Here is a 7,811-nt window from a genome sequence, read left to right on the forward strand (position 1 = left end):
TTATCATAATTTAAAATTAAAATTAAGATTATTGTTATATCTTATTAAGTTAACATTATGATAGAGATATAGAATATAGATATTGATAATTGATATAGATATTTGATTGATAAAAAAAAAGATCGGAAAAAATTCTTCCTCTGGTTCATCGTTACATAGATCGTTCCTTTTATAGGCCAAATTATAATTTGAATTTTCATTTACGACCCCTGAACTATGCTCAATTAACAACTTTTTATTATTTAATATTATTCTTATTATGATTTATTTAAATATTATATTTTATTCTTGTGCATAGTTGACTCGTAATTTTTACACCGTTGCGTCGAGCGTTGAGAGTTGGTTCATGTCCTGGTTCCGGATTTTCGAACGTCCTTTCGTACAATTTTATATCGTGTACTTTGCGTTTTGTAACTTGTACTCTTGTCATTTTTAGACGTTCTTCATCAATAAATTGAACCTTTTGAATTGTATCTTGTACATTTGAGCTTTTTGGACGTTTTGGTCTTTCAAATCTTCGTTTTTGTCTTTAAATCTTCATTTTCGAGCGATTTGCGTCTTTCGTCTTCGCACTTATTTATTTAACTATTACAACTAAAAATAAGGAAATTACATTTAAAAACTTTACATATTGGAACGATATTGCTACTAAATATATGTTCATTTGGAACACTATCAAATATCCCCACACTTGAGCGTTGCTTGTCCTCAAGCAATACAGAACTTGAAATAAAAACATACATGAATCACTTTTTTATTCATCACATTTTGTACATCAGTGATTTTGATATAGCGGTATAAACAATGACAGTAATGATGGTTAAAGGTGGGTGTGTCATCCACAGTTGCCTTGGGTTTAGGTCAACGACACTTGCAATCAAATAGCCGATTTACTTTCGGTTTCCAAAGCAAAGTGCACATTTGAAAGGCGGTTTACAGTCCCACATGACTATAAAAATTTAGATCCTTTAGGAAATAGGATCTTTATGAAAACATTTGATCTTTTGAAAATTCAATCTAGCTTTTACCCTAGATAAGTTTTCTGATTTGATCCACCATTGGTGTTGCAAAATATATTTGTGGATCAATATTTTGGCTAAAAACATTTAGGTTCGTGTAATCCACTGCTATCCCGGTATCGGAAAGCACACATCCAGTTTACGTGTTCCGTATATTACCTTTCGGCAAACTACCGTCCGGTTGTAAAGGAAAGCGATGAACAAGAAACTGTTAAGGCAATGTCCCGTGACATGCAGATGATTATGGTCTTTTAACGTGTCGGATGCTAGAACTATCCTTGGTAGGAGCGATAGTAAAGATCATCCTATGATTTTTCGGTCTGGCACAAGGTCCTGTCTCCGACCATGCTATGCAACCACCGTTCTTACGGTTGACACCCGATTTGGTTCAGGTGACCTAATGAATTCTGATGAATTCTCAGGATTTTACGTTCAATGGTAATGAACGCATTGAAAATGGTTTTTCAGAAAAAAATCGGTTTGTATTTTTGATCAAAATATTTTCTCGTTCAAGCTCGAGTTTAGATATCATCGAATTCCATGAGTTTGAATTCTCAATCTTTAAGGTCAATCTCTAGGATTGAGTATTATCAGTCTTAAAAGCTGATTTTTAATCTTTAAGGAGATTATCCTTTTCTGGGGATCTGATTCATTAGTCTTATCAGGCTAATTTGCACGGTGCCTCCCCATTGTACGAGATAAATCCTTCTCATGGTTAGGATAAATCTGACCACTTGGCAACCCTGTTTGATGCTGAGGTCTGTGGATTTCCTGCTGATTTTAGAGATGACTTTTCTAGATTTTTCGTCAACCTACAGCTGGTCTGGACGACAACTTCATGACCTAAATCAAGAAGCGCGTGTCTTTTTCGGAAGACTTTACTTCCTTTTAATGATGGAATTGATTCATCGTGTAGATCCATCTTTCTTTCAAATGTATTACAGTAAACCGGGTAAAACTGATTAGTATCGTCCAAAGCAAAAGTACCTGCAATAATCTTGTACAAAAATATGTGATATATGTTTTAAATTGAATAACTTGGTACATTCTTCCCACACTTAGTTTCTTTCTTTGCCTTTTTATTTTCTTTTATTTCATTTTAAATGAATTCAAGCGTTTTAGGGTGTTTCTCAATTTATGTCCTTTTCGAGGTAACGATAATTTCGGTATTATCACCTAGTTTTCACCGTTCATAAATATGTATAAACATGATTTTAAATTCATTTAGTTGAAAATTTTTCAAATTTTCACAAAATTTGGCAAATAAACTAAGTGCAAACCCGAGAGAATTTATAACCCTTCCCCACACTTGAGATCATGCAATGCCCTCATTTGCATGAAATCAGACTATAATTATAAATTCATGAGGGTGATTAGTGTAGAAAAGTGATTAAAAATACCCAGTTTGTAAGCATATTATTTTACATCACATTTGATATTTTGCTTCTTGTCGTCAAAATCAGTAGCTATTGCTGAACTTAATGTTAGTCTTTGAAAGTGCGTTGTTCTACCCTGTTTTGTACATAATATAAAATACAAACATATATATACATATTTTTGAAGTTGGGTATATTACCCCACGTTCAAAAATTTATAAAGTCTAATATCTTTTTGGCATACTTTAGATCAATAAAATTAAAAATAATGATAACAAAATTTGCCGTCCCACCCTCGGGTAAAGCAATTTCGGTTCAATGACCTAGTGTTCAACTTACGACGAATTTTAAAAATCATATTTTTAACTTAAAGAAATAAAGTAAATTTTGTTTTTTAAAATCACAATAAAACATAAATTAAAATGCATATTAATTTCAAATAAAACCTAAAAAAAATAAAAATTCAGAATGGAGGGAGAAAACTAGTTCTTTAGTGTCTGCTAGCGGAAAAGACCAATCGGATTCCATTTTCGGAACTACACGAGAACAGAACAATTAACTCTAGACATCATTTTCTTTTTAGAACACTTGAATCTCCCCACACTTAGGTAGCTGTGGTGTCAAAATTGTGATTAACTTCATCGTCAATTTCTCTTGGTCCATAATCAACTTGCATATCTGTGACTTTTTCTTTAAGCCAGTGCCCGGCTTCTTCCGTAATATCCCATAATTCAACTAGCTTCGCCTTTTCTTTAGGCGACAGATTGGATACTAACCGGTTACATAACTTAAAGTTCCCCTTACTTCTAGCATCAATAGCCCATTTATAAAGTTTCTTCATTGAACTGTTAATAACGGGATCATTTAATTTCGTATCAACAACGGGGTTATTTGTTATTGGGTCGTCATTAGGTGTTACTTCATTTTCCCCACACTTAGGCGTTTTATTATTATTAAGCACTACCGTTGGAGTTGGTAAAACAACATGGTTCTTACCAATCGTTTTTATTGGTTCAACGGTTTTGGTTGGTGGAGGTTTAGATTTTCGAATCATAAAGGTGATCGATTTGTCACCACTTTTAAGTGTCATTCTTCCATTTCCTACATCAAATAACGCCTTGGTGGACGCTAAGAATGGTCGACCTAAAATTAGAGGAATGTTTGGGTCCTCTTCTATGTTAATGACAATGAATTCGACTAGAAAGGTTAAATTGCCTACTTGAACGGGTAGGTTGTCAACAATTCCAACTGGGTGTTTAATGGTTTGATCAAAGAGTCGAACACTCATATCCGTTGGACTTAACTTACCTACTCCTAATCTCTTATATAATGAAAGAGGCATAACACTCACACTTGCACCTAAATCTGCTAGTGCATCATACATGACACAATCACTAAGTAGACAAGGAACAATAAATTCACCCGGATCACCTACCCTAGGTGGAGGTTTTGGTGGAACTGTATTCACCGGGTTTACTTCTACGGCTTTTGTTTCTTGTACTTTCTTATTCTTTTTCTTCTTCTTCTTTCCAGAAGTATCACAATCTTTATTACTTATTACTTGCTCATACTCAACTCCTTTTCTTGGAAACGGGATGGGTGGTTTGTATGGTGTCACCACTGGCTTTACATACTCGGGTGGTGGTGGTGATGTAACTTCTTCATTGTTACTCACATCTAAAACCTTCCCATCTTCTGGAGCTGGTTTTTCAGAATTTGTTGACACCATATTAACATTCTCTTTTCGAGGATTTACTTCAGTATTACTCGGTAGCTTTCCTTGTTCCCTCTCACTCATCATGCTAGCAAGAGTACCTACGTGTTTTTCTAGATTCAAAATGGAAGCTTGTTGAGTTCTTAATGACTGATCAAACCTCTCGTTCGTTTGGGTTTGAGTTTCAATAAATTGTGTTTGAGATTCAACTAGCTTGAATACCACGTCTTCCATATTTGACTTTTTCTCTTCGGTTTGTTGTTGTGGTTTATATAAGCCAGGTCTTTGTTGATTGAAAGTGTTGTTTTGAGTTGGTTGGTTATTCGGACCTTGTTGGTTATACCAGTTATTTTCGGGTCCTTTTGGATTGTAAAGAATGTTTTGATTTCGATTGAAGTTTAGCTTTGGCGGTTGATAATTATTTTGATAATTATTTCCAGGCCTTTGGTTCATATAGGAAACATTCTCTCGTTGTTCCAATGTTGGTTCAATGTGACAATCTTTCAATAAGTGTGGTCCACCGCATAGCTCACAACTAATTCGTATTGCGTGAATATCTTTATTCATCTTTTCCATTCGTCTTTCGAAAGCATCTATTTTTGCTGAAACGGAATCAAAGTCATGGCTAGAATCGGCTCTAGCCACTTTAGATGAACGAAAAATATCTTTTTCTTGGTGCCACTCATGCGAGTGGGAGGCTGTGTTATCAATAATTTTGTAAGCTTCAGTTGCGGTTTTCTTCATAATGGAACCACCGGCTGTTATGTCGATGTCTTTTCGTGTAGCAACGTTGACACCTTGGTAGAATATTTGTACTATTTGATAAGTATCTAAACCGTGTTGAGGACATCCTCTCAACATCCTTCCGAATCTTGTCCATGCCTCATATAATGTTTCATTTGGCTTTTGTTTGAACGTAACAATTTCTCCTTGAAGTCTCACGGCTTTGGATGCCGGAAAGAATTGTTTAAGAAATTTTTCAACTAAAACATCCCATGTGTCAATCGCCCCTTCAGGTAACGATTCTAACCAATCTTTGGCTTCTCCCTTTAAAGTCCAGGGAAACAACATGAGATAGATCTGCTCATCTTCCACTTCTCGGATTTTGAATAGTGTACAAATTCTTTTAAACGTACGAAGGTGTTCGTTAGGATCTTCATTCGGTGCACCACTGAATTGGCATTGGTTAGTTACCATGTGTAGAATTTGTCCTTTAATTTCATAATCTGGAGCATTAACTTCTGGTTTAATAATGGCGTGACCTTGGCCCGTGCGTGTGGCTCTCATTCGATCTTCCATACTTAGAGGTTCCAGATTTTCCATAATTGAATTTGTTTTATCCGAATCACTAGAGGATTCTGATTTAATGGTTTGTGGCTCAGGAGGAATAATTAGTGGTTCAGGATCTTGGAATTGTCCTTGAATATGCTCCGGGTTCTTAATTGTGAAGTCGGGTTCAAAAAAATGGATTATCGGAAATTTGAACTAAAGTACTTGGTCTACTGGATGACGATTCTAAAGAGAAATCAACGGCGGTTATATTTGTTAAATGTCTTGATCTAGTTACAGGTGGTGAACGTACAAAAGGTGGTGAACGTCTTGCTCGGTGCATTCACTGAATATCCTATTAGTTTTTAAAAGGAAAGAAAAATTATAATAAGTTATCCAATCAATAGACTTTTCTGATTTTGCCCACGTTTCGAATAGCCAAAAGATGCAGCAGAGGGGCAGGATTCGTTTGGTCTCAATATAATTGAGGACTGTTTGGCTCCAATAACCCGGTCCACGTACAAATCCAACTATTACTACGAACCAGAAAATTTTGATGTCTATTAATTTAACCACTTAAAATAAATTTTCGTAATTTTAAGAAATTTAGATAAGAAGTAGAATAAAAATCTATGTCCTAAAACTAGAATAGCGAGAAATAAGAGAGAAAAAGAGTGCGTCGGAAAAAAAAAAAATTTGAAAAATAAAAATGGTTGAAAAAAATAAAAGGTCGAAAAATAAGAAAATTGTAGCGCGTCTAAAATTAAAAAGGGATTCTAAACGAAAAACGGGAATTACTTAAAAGGATACTAAAATTTTAACACGGCGTCGCAAAATTTTAAGGCACCTAAATCTTAGTCTAAAGAAAAAGCACTTAAGGGATTTTACGGCAAAGCCTAAAAATCTAAAAGCATAAAAATAACTATGGCAAAACTAAACTTAATACTAAAAGTTGCGACTATAGTCTAAAAATATAAAGGTAATAAAACTAAAAAAACATTTTTTTTTATAGACAAAATTTTAAAAATATATATATATTTTTTTTTAATAATTTTTTTTTTTTTTTCTTTCTTTTTTTTTTCTTTTTTTAAAATTTTTTAAAAAAAACGATTTTTTTTTTTTACAAATTTTTTTTTTTTAAAACGAATTTTTTTTTCTTTTAAAAAAAAAACGATTTTTTTTTTACACAAATTTTTTTTTTTTTATTTTTTTTTTTTTAAAACGAAATTTTTTTTTTTTTAAAAAAAACGATTTTTTTAAAAAAAAACGATTTTTTTTTTTTTTTTAAAAAAACGATTTTTTTTTTTACAAATTAATAATTTTTTTATAATTATAATTTTTTTTTTTCAAAACTTTTTTTTTTTTTTTAATTCATTTACTATTCATGAATAGTAAATGAAAATAAATTAATTAATTTACTATTCACATGAAAGCGACATGATAGCAATTATTAATTATAAGTTACATAATATACCCCTGAAGTATTTAATAAATACGACTTTTTTTAAAATTTACATATAAATTTTTGATTCTTAAATATTATTATATTATTATATTCTATTTCAATATTATTATATTATTATATTTTATTTCAATATTATTATAATTAAAAATATAGCGTTTTAGCGCTCCCCGGCAGCGGCGCCAAAAACTTGATGATGTAGCGTGAGGGTACGAAATAGTATTATTTTTAATACAAAATACTACAAAATATGACACAAGTTTTATTAATTTACGGATGGGATATACCTAAACTTTGCTACAACACTATAGGCAGTGTACCTAATCGTAGAGTAGTGTAGTTTTTAGTAAGTCCGGTTCGTTCCACAGGGAGCTGGTGATACTTATTATATTTTTAACTATATTTATACAAAATATATATAATTATATAAGTAGTAATATTATTATAAAAGGGGGGTTTTACCGTTTAATGACCGGTTTGTCGATTCTATATTTTAAGCGTAAAGATAAATGACGATAATTAAAGTGCGTAAAATAATGACAATAAATAAAATGACAGTAAATAAAATTGCGAGTAATAAAATGACAGTAAATAAAGATACGATGAGAAATATAATAAAAGAATTATGCTTATTTAAACTTCCGTAATCATGATGTTTGACGTGTTGATTTTAATTTATTACCATGGGTTAATTGTCCTTTGTCCTGGTTTATTTGATACGTCTATCTGGTTTTTGTCCATAATAGTCCATCGGTCATAAATATAAAGTGCGAGTATCCTCGTCAAATTACCCTTATACCCGAAGTCAAATATTCCAACTGATTAAGGATTTAAACTGTGACGCAGTTATCACTTCTGTCAACAATTACACCAGTTATCAATGTATGTAATCCACCCCTGTTTTAATTAGTTTATGAATATTAATTCATCCACTTGATCAGAATGAATAATCAATTACCCAACCCAATTGA

The 7,811-nt window shown here is 32.3% G+C and overlaps 1 non-coding gene across 1 annotated transcript; it reads left to right on the top strand.

Moving 5' to 3' along the window:
- Positions 1-4,941: 4,941 nt before the first annotated feature.
- On the top strand, positions 4,942-5,048 carry LOC139903189 (small nucleolar RNA R71). The gene has a single exon (XR_011778030.1). It is a non-coding gene; the product is annotated as a small nucleolar RNA R71 (small nucleolar RNA).
- Positions 5,049-7,811: the final 2,763 nt, after the last annotated feature.

This window comes from Rutidosis leptorrhynchoides, chromosome 3 (genome assembly GCF_046630445.1).
Source record: "Rutidosis leptorrhynchoides isolate AG116_Rl617_1_P2 chromosome 3, CSIRO_AGI_Rlap_v1, whole genome shotgun sequence".
Classification (NCBI taxonomy): Eukaryota; Viridiplantae; Streptophyta; class Magnoliopsida; order Asterales; family Asteraceae; genus Rutidosis; species Rutidosis leptorrhynchoides.